This window comes from Bemisia tabaci, chromosome 7, assembly GCF_918797505.1.
Source record: "Bemisia tabaci chromosome 7, PGI_BMITA_v3".
NCBI lineage: Eukaryota > Metazoa > Arthropoda > Insecta > Hemiptera > Aleyrodidae > Bemisia > Bemisia tabaci.
Genome location: NC_092799.1, coordinates 22874514 through 22891559, shown reverse-complemented (window position 1 = coordinate 22891559; position 17046 = coordinate 22874514).

Here is a 17046-nt window from a genome sequence, read left to right as displayed (position 1 = left end):
CCCCCCCCCTCCAGAGAGGGGCAGCGACTGACAGCTCATTCGGAACGCTGGCGAATAATAGCGGAGACCATGAATGCTATAATGAATTATTCGATTCCTGGTTGACCGACTCCTGAAACGGGATGATAAAACGGCCCCCCAAACCAGGAGCCACCCCCCCCCTCTCCCGACAGTCGGTTGAAATGCAGTGATGCCGGATTCTTTCCATAGAGCTGAGAGGCTGTTGGAGACCGATGAAAGCTATCTGGAAATAAAATAGGAACTTCAAGAGGATTGCATTTTGGAATGAGGAACAGCTATTTCCGGCTCAAATACAAGAATGAATTTGCAATAGACATAAGAATAGACATAAGAAAGACACAATAATGAAGAATGAACAATGCGGGAAGATTGTAATGGCACGTGAGTTTGACTGGTGTAAGGACCCTGTTAAAAATTGGCAGTAGAATCTGTGTTCCAAAATACCATAGACCTACAGCCGGCTGTAAGATTTCCAATAGCTTCTATAGCCGGCTACACAATTTCTTATAGCCTTTTATAGCCGATGGCGATTAAACAACAGCCTGGTGATGAAGTGTATGCTATACGTTACTAATGCGGATGCTACGTTACGTTACGGATGCTAGGACTTGGTAAGTTTTTGGACTACCGCTCTCTTTTTGGGCCGTAGTATCTTTATTTATTTTGCGAGGAAAGCTCCGTATTTTTGAAGGATGCCTGCCATTCCTAATATGTTAGGGCGCCTTCAATTTCGTATGATACTGTGCAATACCCCTCGTGTGGAATAGTTGCTTCAAGCGCCGCGCCGTGGTACGCTGCGGAGCGGCGCGGAGGACGGGCAGCTAGCGCGAAACGCGCATTGGCGCCTACAAACCTAACAGGGATACTTCACGCCTTGCGCAATGCGAGAAGTATCCCTGTTAGGTTTGTAGGCGCCAGTGCGCCGCCGCTTCACTTTGTATTAGGCTTTAATATTTAATCTCGTGGAGTCAGCGTTTTTCAACTCATGACTTTGAAATGTTTGCACACTCTATATGGATTATTCTCATTTTGATTGATGAAAAAAATATGTGTAGTAAAGGAAAATATAATGTGCGTTTTTAAATATTAAGATGATTCCGTACAAACTTAAGGATTTACAAAGCACACGAATATCTACACAATTTCTTATAGCCTTCAATTGCCGATGGCAAAAAAGCAACAGCCAGGCGATAAAGTGCAAAGCCCGGCGATAAAGTGCAAAGCCCGGCGATAGGAACTATAACCCGGCTGTATAATTTTTTACCGCTTCGTGTAGCCCGGCCGTATGATTTTTTCCACTTTCTACAGCCAGCTATATGATTTTCAATCGCCTTCTTCAGTCGGCTATAAGAACTCCTATGGTATTTTGAAACGCAGCTCCTGTCACCAATTTTTACCAAGGGAACTTGAAGGAAAGTGAGTCACCAACTAAGGATGGTTCGTATACACAGACTCAAAGTCTTTCTTACTAGCAAATAATGAGGGAAAGAGCAAGTAGTGAGTTTTTGAATGTTTAAAATTTTCGTTTTACCTATTTTTTACGTACGTTGTTTGTTAACTTAGCCAGAGAAAGTTCCTCCTGATTGCAAAATGTAGTTCAAATCGAACGTTGTTGTCCATCCGGTTATTTTTCAGCGTTTCTGACCAATAAAGGAAGTCTGAACGATTTTCACTCACTTTCACAATGTAAATTAAATTACCTATAGTTTCAAAGATCATAAAAAAAATTCCAGTGTGCGGTAATGTAGTAACAGGTCGAGTTTTTATTTTAAGATTTTTTAAATTTTTTTATTTAAATATTTACTTTTGGAAGGGAGAGGGGCTCACTAATTCCCTTTTCCAATGCATTGCAAGTAGCAAAATTGAGTTTTGCACACAATGGATAGGCAGGGATTTTTGTACCTTTCATTTTCTTTGTGATCTGGCAACATTCAGTAAGCGTCGCGCACACAAGTAGGCGTTGCGCACTTTAAGCAGGCATTAAAACCACTGAAAGTATCACCTCCCGGCCCCCCACTGCAACTTTATTCCTGATTTTGAAGCGCTTCTGCTAATTCTAAATTGTGGTTTTTGGGAAAAACTCGTAAAATAGCACTCGTGAGAAAAATAAATTAAAACAATAGGTCTGCTCCTGGCATGTTTCATTGTATTTTCCTGTTAATACCCATGTGTGATGGGTCTATCATTTTTCATGGGCTCTTGAATCATGGAGTCTCCGAGGGGAAAATATGGAAGTAAGAAACGATCCATACTCGGTACTCACTTCAGTTTGACCGTCATAATTTTCTGTGACACACATTTAATGTGCATATAGGGAAACTAATGGTACATACGTTGTTTCTAAACTGGGCCGGAAATGGTAGCCCCGCATTGCAAAATTTAGTTCGCGTAGTATTATGGTGTGTGCTATTTGGTATTGGCATTCGTTTTTTTTGTATTAATGACACGTGTTTATTTTAGAAAAAAGTCCGTAGCACGCGATATTTTAATTCAAGAACAAACATCATGTTTTTTTCATGTCATCCTTCTGTAGCAGAAGAATTGAGATGGCGCAATACTGCCCTTCCATAGAGAAAAAAATCCTCGCTCATAAGAGTCGCATAGCTCAGTAGGCTTTTTCGGTCTAGAGAACTTTCAGTTAAGTCATTCCAACGGTTCAAATACCGGAATGAGCTTTAGTTAAGGAAATACAAATTCAGCTCTGTGAACTAAAGTCTCAGTTCGACCAGACAAAACCATTCACAGGTTCAGTCGTCTGAATTAAACATTGGCCACTGTACTGCCGTGCTAAGAAAGCACGCTATGTGAACATATGAGAGTTTCCCAAATTTCCTCCAATAAAATTTTTATTCTTGAGGGAATTATGAATATTTTCTCTCGAAATGTTCAGATAATTCAGATCTAACTGCCCATAAAATACTCCGAGAAATCGGAGGAAAAACATGCATAGAGTCCCCTGAAAAATCATATTTTATCAAAGAAAATTTGGCAGAGTCTGAAGGCTCATACGGCGTTCCTCCTTAGCACGGCAGTGTACTATCGGGACGTATAATTAAGGTTTTTTCTATCTCTATTTGTATAGTATGAGGTGTTGTCTCCACGTGTTTGAGGCAGGTATTGTAAAGAGCTACGACTGGACACGCATCAAACACTTCCATTGTCAGGATGTTTGTTTTAGATTATCGTCGCGTACCTAGCGCGTAGTGAAAACATCGGAAAGCTCTCTGTACCTCGATAACCGGGATTTAGGGAATAATTAGACCAACATGGACGTGTTACCTTGATAAGTGCCTAAAATTGGGAAGTGACAGAAATAACACCTGCGGACTCCGACAACACAATAGCCATGGGACGTGCTCGTAAACATACCCAGCGGTAAGTAAACATTATCACATCATTGCACGGACCTCTTTAAGGAGGTGCGCAAGTTTACGGCGCATGATTGCCGGATTTTTCAGGTTAACTTTTGATTCTCGGATGTACTTCATATTTCATACGTCTCATGGTGATGAGACAAATGTAACTGCATTTTGCAATTAGGTACTACAATTTCTGGCTCATCTGTAAAGACACTATGCACACAGAAGAAGTAATCTCGAATCTTCTTGGAAAATTGCGAAAATTTTCCTTCAAAATTTAATTATAATCGATTAAATAAACGTAATCGTAATCGATTAAATAAAATTTGATAACTTTAAAACTAAATTCGCATCTTAATCATGGTCTGTACACAATGCCTAGTGATCGTTTTTCCTATTAAGGAAAACCAGCAACTTTTTGAGCGCTTATAAGGACTTGAGGAGGTCTGAAAAACCCGAGTCAGTCGGGTCAAGGTTCAACAATGAAGTTACATTTGAATTGATTTTTATTTTATTTTATTTTTTTCTATTTTACAAAATATGATTTTCTTGTTTTACCACTGAGTTGCAGATGGAAGCTAACATATCTATAGAATTATTCATATTCAGCGACCTAACTTCTCTATTCCTCTTAATGCTGCGTCATCGGTCATCATTTGAACCTGGCTCCTGAATCGATATTTCACCGTCATATCCACGGTCTATATCAACCTCAGTTCTTTGACAGTCTAATATTTATACCTCTCGTAAAAGTAAGGGTGATTGATCGTTTGAATGAGCACATGGCTCAAATTCGAAGGAAATAAATCAACGCGAATTCGCCTGGAATACCTGTGTTCTTTCTCTATAGTTCACTTAGAATAGTTCATGATTAAATAATGGATATTTTGGATTTGGCACCAGTATATGTTTAAAGTTACACAACGAGAATGCGCTGTGTTTTTAAAACACAACATCGTGCAAATTAGTCATAACTTGCAATGACATTTTTAAAAACGAATCCGGGATTCATTTTGTAGAGTACTAGGTGTTGAAATGTTACCGTCAACATTTGCTCATGTAATATTGTCTTTCTTGATAAAACAACTTAACTCCATCAAAAAGATGCAAAATTAAGTTACCTGAAAAATTCATCCTCTACTAAAAAAGTCTGAAATTTCTGTCCTAAATTTTCGAGATTTTTGTGTATAAATAGAAAATGTCGAATCTGGTTATGCCCACACACTTAGCATAAGCCAGTGAAATACTTGCATCGTCGCAAATTGAGGCACACGAGCCGTTGCGTCGATGATGAATATAACTGTGCTCGCGACAGAGTATGTAACAGCAGCGGTTATCGTGATCTTCTGCCATCAAGTTGAAGCGATATTCTTGAAGGAGCTCTAGAGCAACTATTCCGCCTCGGAAGTATTGCACAGTATCAGACGAAATTGAAGGCGCACTGCCGTATGTAAATTCACTGGTATCACTTACCGCTGTGTAGACTGTAGAGCCCTTTTCTGATCATACGATGTGCAATTCATGTTTGATCGAATTCTATGGAATTAGATGCCAGGTGATATTTTTTGACAGGATCCTTGGATTTCAACTCAAATTTTCAAAATTCGAAATCCAAGACGGTGGATGTAGCCTACAATGCTACCTCGGTTCTCATTCAATCGAATTTGGTGAAACATGGTGTCAGTGGGTATTTTTTTACGAAAAATTCGAATTTCCAGTAACATTTTCAAAATTTCAAAATCTAAAATGACGGTTAGCCTAAAAAGCTATCTTAGCGCCGTTATCCATTTATTATTATTATTATCCATTAGACCATTTTGACGGTAGGAATAGGATTGGGATAGACATCTCGATTGCAAGTAAACTTGCAATTAACCATCCATCTTTTTTTCATTCCAAGAACTGAAGTTTCAGATGTGTGATCCGAACCTCGACAGCTAGAGCTAAAGTGTTCAGATGCTCAATCTGAAAACTTCAGAGATCCATATGACCTAAACTTCGGGTCCCACGCAAGAGGTTTTTTTCTCCGTGTACTAAAGCCTTAGTCCATTTGACCAGGTTTAAAAAAAGAAAACAAGAAGAAAGCAACAACAAGACCAGATCGCAATCAAACCGAACATAATTCCTGCGAACGTCGGACATGGGTCCCGCGGACTCGGGAGGAGGGGAGAGATGGTGATTAACGATAAATTATTTACGCGGCGCATGGGATTGAGTCATTAGACGCAGCTGAAATTTATCAAGCGCCACCGCCGAGCGACTTAATTGTTCGTGGCCGCGCCCGGTCGGAGGCGGCGGGGGGGAGGGGGCAAGATCCGCCCGGGAAGAAATTTTACAAACCAGTGTGACATTTTAATGCGCCGCAGCACAAAAGCGCAAATGGTCAGTGTAATTACTCACGTGACCAGGCGCGGCCGCCCTTCTCAGCGCTTTTGTCACCCGTCGTTGGCAGTTCGTGAGCGGGTGGCCGCGGCGCGGGGTCCCTGTGCCACATCGCTCGACGAATTCAACTCTTGCCGATTTCGAGGGGAAAAGTAGGAAGAGAGAACAGGGAGGGAAAAAATCTTTGATCCTAGAATGCTCGGACTGGGGAAAAAAGTCTCTTGGGTCCGGAGTCCAGACTCTCAAGAAATTCGACAAGAAAAAATACTCTTGATTCAAGAGGATACTTGCTAGAGCAAAAAGGAAATCCGCTTAAATTAAGAGTATTTTTTCTTGTAGAATTTTTTATGAGTCTAGACTTTGGATCTAAGTGACTTTTTCCAGTGTATAGTGCATTCCAGGTCTATTCACTTCTCTAGTCGTACCTACGGTATTACACGGAGAAAAGAACCTCGTGCGTGGGACCCGAAGTTTAGGTCATATGGATCTCTGAAGTTTTCAGATTGAGCATCTGAACACTTTAGATCTATCCGTCGAGGTTCGGATCACACATCTGAAACTTCAGTTCTTACATTTGAAGTACTTTAGATGTGAGAACCGAAGTTTTTCGGATGTGAAAACCGAAGTACCGGAGAGATATGACCTAAACTTCGGGTCCTACGCACGCATTTTTTTTCTCCGTGTACATTCCATCATTTCCCTGAAGAAAAGACAGTCATTACATCTCATGGTTGTCAAATTTCCCCTGATGATTGCATTCTTAACAGTGGGCTGATTAATATTGAAATTGAAAGACGAAGCGATACACAAAGAAGACATAAAGATGTGAATCATGAGCCCTGTTATGCATATATTCTAACGGGTCTCAGGGCTCATGTCTCGATGCACATAGTTCAGTTTGGCAGAAATACATCCATTTTAGCTTATAAATCAGCAAAAATGAATACAATTTGTCCAAACGCCAAGTTTTCACGTACACAGAATGAATCTAGCCTCTCACTTCTCAGCGCAATAGGGACGTTTCATCTCATTCAGCTTAATACACATGCCGCCTAAGATGTGAATCTACATTTGCGGAAAAACGTGGCATGTAAAGGGGTTGTTTTCCATCTGCAGATGCGAGGTGGAGCGTCAAAGCCACTGCACGAATGTTCATTTCTCTTGTCTTTAGGCTCAGCTGAAATGCCGCGGCATGCATAAGTCTCAAGTTACATCTCCTATGATAAATGAATCCCAGTCTTACTTGGACTGACAACCAGCCTTGATAATCTTATCGGGAAGTTAGAAGCTTGATGAATGCACGTTTCCCGTATGAAAGATTCGGGATCAGCCAAATTTCAATCAATTTCCTCCTTGCCTCCAGATGAAGATTCTAGTTTTGTGACCGATGTAACAACGTTGTAAACATCCGTGCCAGATTGGTCCATTCATACATATTCACTGTCGATGGTGAAAAGGAGAGAGTTTTATTTTCTCTGCAGCATGGCAACCGATCGTTTTAAACCGACTGCGATTCAGACAATGGGCTATCAGTGCATGAAATTTCATATCGGAGCCGTATTGATGGCAAGTGGGGCGTGTGTTGCATGCTGCCGATGTACTCAGGCGCACACCACAGCTGCAAGCATGGTGAACCGCATGTCTGGCAGTCTGGCTATCGACGATGCCACGTCGCAGTGACCAGAGGACTTTTGGAGAGTAATCACACCTTTGAATGTATGTTTCTCTTTCTTTTGAAATGTGTCATAGTTTTAGATCTTGAAAGCTCTCAAAGTAACCTCGAAGAAAATTTTATTCTTTTTCTTGTTCATTTGATGGGTAAAATGGATGAAAAAAAGGAAGGAGAGAGTAAGAGATTATTTTTACCTTCTGAATCTAAAATCGAAAAGTCAGGGGCCACCAACTGTTCTTTTTCAGCTTGGATTATACAAGACTAGGTATCTTCAAATTTACGTTACGTTACTTCTTGGACCGTTTAAACACTTAAACATTGTTTCCATTTTCGTCTTTTCGTTCCTATTATTTATATTTACTTCTTGAAACAGGGATTTGAATGACGGAGGCCAATAACCAGAACAAATCTCATACAAATTAAATAAAGAGAATGCATTATTAATGTGGTTCTTGCTGAATGTTTTTTAACGTCTTCTCCCCTTCTTCTTAGTATCCTCATCAAAGGCGTGGCGTGAATGATCGATTATCGATTTTTCGCCAGTTGGAGCTGTAGTAGAGAATCGATTATTCAGGTGTTCATTGCAAACACCTTGATAATCGATCCTTTGTCATAGATTTAAATGGCAGGTCAATCGATACATCGCAAAGCACGCCACGCCACTGCATCCTCATTGCGGTATTATAAACGCGATAATTGATAGTGGGAAGGGGACATAACAACATTAAATATCTTTAATAGTCCTTTATATGGCTCTGTAAAACTCACAATGGTAGGTTTTCATTTATCATGAATTTTCCCAAAACAATAGTTTTTCTTTGTTATCAAACTGTACTCGATAAAATTAATTGAAACAACTTTAATCCGACCCTAACTTAACTTACAATATGACTGAAATCTAACTAGCATTGAATGTTGTTTTTTTTTTGTTTTGTTTTTTAAAGATTTTACCCCGGGATCATGCCTGTCATAGCTTCATACAATTTTCTGATTTTTACATTAGTACAAGTGGGAGGATTTATCATACATGTATATTTGAAATTTTTGAAGAAATTTGGCAAAGCTGAACATTTCTTTTACATTTTTTACGAGTCTCTTTCAAAATCGTATAATCCGATGCAACATCAATTCTACACTTAAATTTTTTTGTCGAAGAGAGAATAAGCAAAGTGCAATCAAGCAGGGAAAAATCTTCGTCAGCCGAGCGGTGTATGGTTGAAATGCTCCATGCCTTTTTGCCGTGGATTCTACACCTCTTTGACGGATGAATTTCGCCATCGTTGCAGGATACATTCAATGGTATTCAGAATGGTTTCATTGAAAAAATCATTTTTTGTAAAAATATGGCAGGAATGTTTGTCGTGATTTTTAATCAAAGCCGGAATAGAGCTTACATTTTTTATCAGAGGAAGTTCTTGTATAGGTGGAGGCAATAATTGACATCAATTCGTTCGCTGTACATCAAACCGTGCCTTTTCACTCCTTTTCTGCAATGCTATTGCTATACGGTGTTTTGCGCCTATTGAAAAATTATTGCAACCTTAATTTTTTTTTTAAATCAACAGATAGTGTGTTTAGACACAGTTCGTCAAATTCAGTATAAAACTGGTTTGATTGGAATGCTGCTCGAATTGATCATAATTAGAGTTACAACATATAGCGCATAATTTTCCGAGGAAAAAGTTATGTTGAAGTTAAGAGAGATTCAAAATGTTTCCTTTTTCAAGAGAAAGTAAGCTTCATACCGAATTTTAGCAAGATGTTTGACTAAAACCGTACAGTTAACTATGGGCTTTTCGTGCGTTTAACCACCAGCAATTTATTTCATAGATTCTCCAATCGAGACAGAACTTATCTAGAAAAACAGTTTACAAATACAAATTTGAAGTAAATTCTGAAAGGAATAATTAAGAAAGGTTGGAGGACAAGCTGAGGTGCATTTTTTGCAATTTTTAGGAATACGTGTTTTATGTTTCAAAATTACATGGATCCTCATGGTGGAAAGGAAGATTAAACTCACTATTTAATGTTTTAAATTGAGCTGGATTTTAGTTGTGAATTTTTCACAGAATATCCTTTCAAACCAGATTTAGTTGCGTTCATGAATATTTAAATTTTATCTAAAACTGCACCTAAGCGCCTTGCTCTCTGAGCCTCTCTGGTATGAATAAACGTAAAACTTTACCTAAAATGTTCATCTGTTTGTATAAAACTGAAATAAAAAGGTAATAAATTGTTTAGCCAATTTTACAATGATTAATTCATTACCTTTTTCTTTAAATTGTTTAGCCAATTTTACAATGATTTAAAATGGTGGTATTCTATATTATATTTTCATTACCTTTTTCTTTAAATTGTTTAGCCAATTTTATAATGATTAATTTTATTAACTTTTTCTTGCAGTTTTTTTATGATAACAAATGAACATTCTAGGTAAAGTTTTACGTTAATTCATATTTGCGAGGCTTAGGGGGCAAGACCCAAATCTAAATTCTGTGATCTTGGCCAACATACATCCACAAATGCAATTAAGGCGGTATGAGTTGGATAGTTTCTTGTTGCATTAGTCTGCATCACAAAATAAACACCCTGTATGGGGAGGCCGATGAATTTACGATTATTAATGGTGCAACTTAACGGGAGAAAATAGCTGCGAGGACGAGGTTCCTCTGAACAACTTCCGACACTAACACGACAAACTTTGACCCAAATAAATTTCAGTATACCGTAACTAACGCACCGCAACGACTAATGATCCAACCTCTCCAAGATCCTTCACTTCATATTGACTTTTCCTAATGAGAAACTTGCGATTCTGTCGAAGCAATATTTTGTTGTGTTGGTCTCGGAATTCGTGAACTTGTCGTTCTACATTTCCTCACTGATCCGTCGAATATAGCTGTTTCCTGCCGTTGCTTGATTCGAGTGATTCACTCCGTATAACTTGGGTGCAGCAGGATTATGCGCAGATTTGAACCCAAATTTAAAATACGAAGCTTGTTAGCATCCTTTTTCACTCAGTCGTTGACATTTTTTCGTCAGTGATTTGTGTCGCACATCAACTTTATCCACGTTTTCTCTTTAAAAGCTTGCGTGTATATTGATCTACAAAAAAAAGTTTGGAATGCACGTTAAGTCTAGAGGAGGGTATGGATTCGATCGACATGAATCGATCGAAAAATGAAAACGTGAATCGATCGACATGAATCGATCGACACCGATTCGATCGACAAATTGGTAAAAAACCGGTGTCGATTCGATCGACATGAATCGATCGAAAAATCAAAACGTGAATCGATCGACGTGAATCGATCGACACCGATTCGATCGACAACCGTGAATGGATCGACAAAAGCCGTGAATCGATCGACAAACCCCGTGAATCGATCGACAAGCCCGTGAATGGATCGACAAACCCGTGAATCGATCGACAAGCCCGTGAATCGATCGACAAACCCGTGAGTCGATCGACAAACCCGTGAATGGATCGACAAACCCGTGAATGGATCGAAAAACCCGTGAGTCGATCGACAAACCCGTGAATGGATCGACAAACCCGTGAATGGATCGACAAACCCGTGAGTCGATCGACAAACCCAAGAGTCGATCGACAAATCCGTGAGTCGATCGACAAATCCGTGAGTCGATCGACAAATCCGTGAGTCGATCGAATTTTGTCGATCGAATCGGTGTCGATCGATTCACGTTTTGATTTTTCGATCCATTCATGTCGATCGAATCGATCCGGGTGTTTTTGGATTAACTGTCGATCGAATCGGTGTCGATCGATTCATGTCGATCGATTCACGTTTTCATTTTTCGATCGAATCCATACCCTCCAGTCTAGATAACAATGTTTAATACCAGTTTTGTTTAAATGTAACATTGTGACAGTGGCGTGGCGTGAATAATCGATCATCGATATCTCGCCATTTGAAGCTATAGTAAAGAATCGATTACTAAGGTGTTCGCTGCGAACACCCTGATAATCGATCTTTTTTAATAGGTTTAAATGGCACAACAATCGATATATCGCAATTCACGCCACGCCACTGCATTGTGAGATACTGAAGGTTTCTTTTTAATTGAGTTTTTTTTTTTTTTTTTTTTTTTTTTTTTTTTTTTTTTGTTTAATTTAAAAAAGAAGATATTGCCGGTGAAAAAACAGATACTTACAGTATACATGGAGGTACCTACTTTTCAAATTTTTTCCTTTTAAAAAATCATTCTCTTGGAAGAAATACTTCAGACCTCCCGTCTCATTTTCCAAATTTCGCTCCCTCCTAAAGTTTCAGCCTTTGCACGTGAGACAAAACTCAATTATTCGCCAATAATGATTAGTTTGTTTATAACATCCACTTCGACTTATTCTATTTTTTTCAGCGAAAGGAAAAGTTGACTTTACCAACTTTAGTCTGATTAATAAAGGTTAATATCTCTCTTATGTGATAATGTTTTACTTGAAATACGTGTAATGTGTTCGGCATGAAATTTTGACGAGGAAATAGTCTCGTGTCGTTTGAATTTTTACCTTGTCTAGAAATTCACTGAATCCAAATACAACAACAATGACAGAATCAGTGGCTTGGTATGCTTTGCGATGAATCGATCGCTCCGTCATTCAAACACACGGAAAAATATAGACTATTGGTGTTCGCATTGAACACCCTAACAATCGATTCTTCACCATGGATTCAAATGGGAAAAAAATCGATTATTCTCGTCTCACCACTGAACGGAATTTCTTCCAGCGTTAGCAATGAGAATAAATCGATAGATATCGCAGCACTAATAGATAACTAATAGCTCGCCGACATCGCCGATAACTATCGAAGCGGGTATCGATGGATCGTCGCGAACCTCCCGCAGTGCCTGAGATTCAGGGGCGGGAAAATAATTAACTCCGTCTCAAACCGCGCTTTCCACTGAGCCAATAATTTGCTAATTAGAGCGCAAGCAAAATACAAGCAGAGTTGCCGGATTATAGTGATAAATAAACAAATAACGCTCCTCAACAAAATGCTCGGTAAGTTTGGCATCCGGAGCTCCGGTGACTTTGAAGCGTATGCATGGAGCAATGGTGGCGGGGACAGGATAAACTTTCGATAACCTTTTAATTTAGAACTATGATTAGTGTCGCCGTCAAAATAAAGACTGTGGCGCTCGTTGCTTGTCGAAGCTGCGCGTCGAAGTTTCCGCGCGTCGGCGCACAGTGGATCGAGTCAATAGGAGAGGTCGGACAAAATTTGGAAACTTTAAAAGGTTATAACTCTGGTTATACAAAATTTTGAAGTTCTAAAAGTGGGCACAATGGCTCTCTTGTGAAATTTTCTTTGGATGCACCCCTTATTTAAAATGTCTCGAAATGAACGTCAACATTTGCAGTTTTAGTAAAAAATGTCTTGTCCGACCTGTATAATGGAGATGTTGCATGTGTGAGGAATTTGCGATTTGACTGTTGATTCTTATGTGAAAGTTCGCGAGAAACACGATTGTGCCACTGGTTTTCTCTGAAATCAACTCCTAAGCTCAAAAAAAGCTCTCAAGTTGAGGCCAAAATGGAGGGGATATCCCACCCTACCCTGAGAGTCCACGTCTATATCAAGACAAACTCTCCATTCGAAGATAGGGAGCAAATACATTGACAGGGCTGCCACTTCATTTGGGGACTCTAAAACTGAAAACACGGCATCACTGCTAATGTATTTGCTCCCTATCTTTGCATGGAGAGTTTGTTTTGATGTAGAGGTGGACTCTCAGGGTAGGGTAGGATATCCCCTCCATTTTGGCCTCAACTTGAGAGCTTTTTTTGAGCTTGGGAGTTGATTTCGGAGAAAACCAGTGACACCATCGTGTTTCTTGCGAACTTTTACATAAGAATCAACAGTCAAATCGCAAATTTTTCACACATGCAACATCTCCATCGACTCGATCCACTGTGCGGCGTCGCGGTGCCGAATGGCGGAAACGTTAACTTTTTGCCGCAACGCGTCCGTTTTTGGCCGTCTAGATCACGAGTAATTTTATTTCAGAGATACGTCCGTCGTTTTAATGGAATTACGGAAATATGGTTTCTTTTGGAAGAAGATCAATGAAGGAGTGGTGCATGCGACGATGGACCGGCGTGAACATCTACGATTGGACTACATTTTTTAATGCGGATCTGCAATCGCCGGCTCATCTGTAAAAACGCTTACGTGCATAGGAAAACCAATGGCGCGTATGTTGTTCCTAAACTGAGCCGGAAATTAAACTGATGGAGGCAAGGAGGAAAAATTAAAATAAACGCCGGGAAGAAAAGTCACTCTAATTACTATTGTCATATAACGACACGGCTTTCATCTCGGCAAACTTGGTGCTTTTGCACTGATTGCAAGATGCGTCACGCCTCGCCGGTCTCTTTGTGATGGGGTGGCTTGCATTATGAGTCCTCTCATGAATCCGGTTCTAGTTCCCAGCAGATCATTTTAAATATTTACTCACCTCTCCGAGGCCAGAGATTCGAGGTGGAGAAATGACAGAGTGCCCAAGCTGCGTGAACTCTGAAACTTTTAGCTCAGGGTGGAATCTAGGGCCCATGAGTTCATACTGCGTGGATTAATTACTGCCTCTTTCAATTCTATAGACCGCTTAAATATTGTGTTGCTAAGGTCAGCAAATATATACATTACGAAATTAAGAATTATCTACAGAATCATTCTTTGTAACATAGACAGTGTTTGAGAAAAGGAAATCAACTTTCATGTTGGAGAACAGTGGCGTGGACAAAGGGGGGGGGAGGGTCCAGGGGGTCTAGACCCCCTCCTCCTCTAGCCTCGTTAATTGTACATTTTTTTTTTTATTTTCGAAAGGCAGACATAAAATATTATCAGTAACTTATACAAAATAATGTAAATTTATCGGCACGGACCCCCTCCCCCTCCCTCACAGAATTCCTGGAGAAGGTATCTGCTTGTTGAAAAAGCTTTGCAGGATTTTTCATCAAGATTGGAAAAAATTGATTTTGTACACCATAAAAAAAGTGAAGTTGATTTTAACATTCTGGATGTGAAAAAAGTGTGCGCGAGAGCTCATTATGTACCGTTTTACCCGCCACAGCAGTTAGTTTTACATCTTGGCATTGATGAAGTAACTGCTCAAGCGTGTAATTCAGTATGTTATAAGTTCCCGCACACTTTTGTATAAATCCAGAATGTTAATCAACTTCACTTTCTTTTCAGCGTACTTCAAATTTTAATTCTAACCTCCTGATTCCCACGCCGTACCAAATTGACCAGAAGATTCCTGAAAACACGCGCCCTCAGGTTTTCTGGGGCAGGTATGTACAAACGAGATTTAGATGAGGATCTACAAATCCTCAAAAAAGAATCAGACGTCGAATTGAAAAGAAGATAAAAATCAGCACAGCCGAAGATAGGAGAGTCTTATCCAGGTTTTTAACCTCTCTCCCGAGTATAAGTGGCACTTCATTGGCAGTATTTATGAGAGTTCACGCCTCGCACCATCGCGCCTTCAATTTTGGAGACGCAACACGGACATCCATCAAGCACGAATAGTTGTATCTCTGCGCCGTCATCAACGCGCGCTCTTTCCGATGCATTTTCTCCATTTTGTGTTGGTTGAATTGAAATGAACCTCTCACAATCTAATTCCTTGAGGGATTGAACATATTCCCCGTCGTCCCAAATTCCAAAACCCGCATTCTACAAAAATATCTCAACTACAAAATTTTGCCTCTTATCTGTACTGGGATGAGTCAAAAATTTATATTATTTTTGTTTTCTTATTTGGGGGGCCTTGGAGGACAAGGCACGCAAAATTAGTTTTTGCTATTTCAAGAAATACGTTGTTTAAAGTTTCAAAACTATATGGAGCCTTATGTGAGAAAGAAAGATTGAAATCACTTTTTGATGCTTTAAAATTGAATTTTAATGGAGACTTTCTCACAGATTATACTTTCAAACTAGTATTAGTTGACGTCATGAATGTCTCAATTTTTCAAAAACTACAACTATGCGCCTTGTCCTCCAAGCCCCTCATTTCGGCTATTCCCCCTTTATTATTCCTCATAATTATTTCAATTTTGGTTTAAAAAAAGCGACCTAAGCCGGTATTTGGTGACTACTAGGACCACAAGACAGGGTCTAAACTAGAAATTAACGTTACATGAATTCTCTTCAAAATCTTTCACAGAAAACGGATCATACAACGGGAGTTTCGGAAATTAACTCGAGTCCTGAACGAGATATTAGCAAATATTTTTGACACAGGTCAAATGGAAGTTCGATTATACAAATGATGTCATTTATATTTTTTCCATCTAACGAATGTTAATCGTAAACACTTATACACAGAAAAAAATAGATGGTGCTGACGACAGAACCTTCTGTTCACAGGGCTCCTGGAGTTTCTTTGTTATCTTTACAGAATTTTTCTGTTGTAAGTACAGAACTTCGGTCGTGGGAACAGAGTACTCTGTCCACATAACGTAAGCTTCTGTGACTGTTACCAAAGAAGTGCAGGAGCCCTGTACTTTTTTCAGTGTATCTTGTTAAGGATTTGATTTTCAGGCTTCCGCTCGCGTGAATTGTTTTTATCGTGGAATTTTGAAGAGGAAACATCCTGCGTAGTGTTATTATTCCTACCTTATGTAGGGCCCCATTGCGCGCAGATAACGCGCCGATCTCTATTCACCAAGTGATGTTTAAAAGTTAACTTCTGTCTCTTCCAAGCGTGTCGATTCGCGGGCGTCGAAGTCATAACTCCATAGGCGGGGAATAGAGGGAAGGGGGATGCGCCGCGTTGGTTGTCGGGAGTAGTTGTAGATGTTATCAGTGACCAGTTGCCGCCGACAACCCCCGTGCTCCCGTGCGCGGGTATCCGACTAATTCATCACGGCTGTCACCAATCAACAGTTGTGATTTCCCCGAAGACCAACCTTTCATCGCCGAACGTGACACCGCCAACACCTGCCATGGATTCCTTTCCTCGTTCGACTCTCCCGACGGTCCTCGCCCCTTAAAATTTTTATCCGACGCTAAAGGGACGTTACAGCAGTTATTGCAAGCTCGATTTCACTCGCAAAAAAAGGCTCTTATTCAGAAAGGCTCTTATTCAAAAAGGCTCTTATTCAAAAAGGCTTTTATTCAATGTGTTGCATGGTTACACGCTCTTTCCATCAATTTCCGATCAAATGGTGACTGGTGCGCACCATCTACCATCAAATTTCTGCGGCCTGCAAAAATTTGATGGTAGATGATGGAGCTGTGGGGCTCATCTTTCATCTAATTTCCACACAACCGTGCTTATTTCATGCTTATTTCAATCAACAGGCTGTTTTAATTAATTTTACTAATCAATCTAGATAACTCTCGGCCGCCATCTTGGTCATCATTTTGATCGGAATTTGACGGAAATTCGATCGTGTAACCAGGTCATTTGGAGTGATGCAATGGACGCATTTTAACCACTTTCTCTCTAGAAACTTGATTAGGCCTGAGGGCCGATTGTAAGACCTCGGTCAGGTGCTTGTCAAACTGGTGGTTTGAGCTGACCAGAGGTATAATAGGTGTGTATGACTCCCGGTTTTCTTCAGGTTAAGTCCCGGTCAGC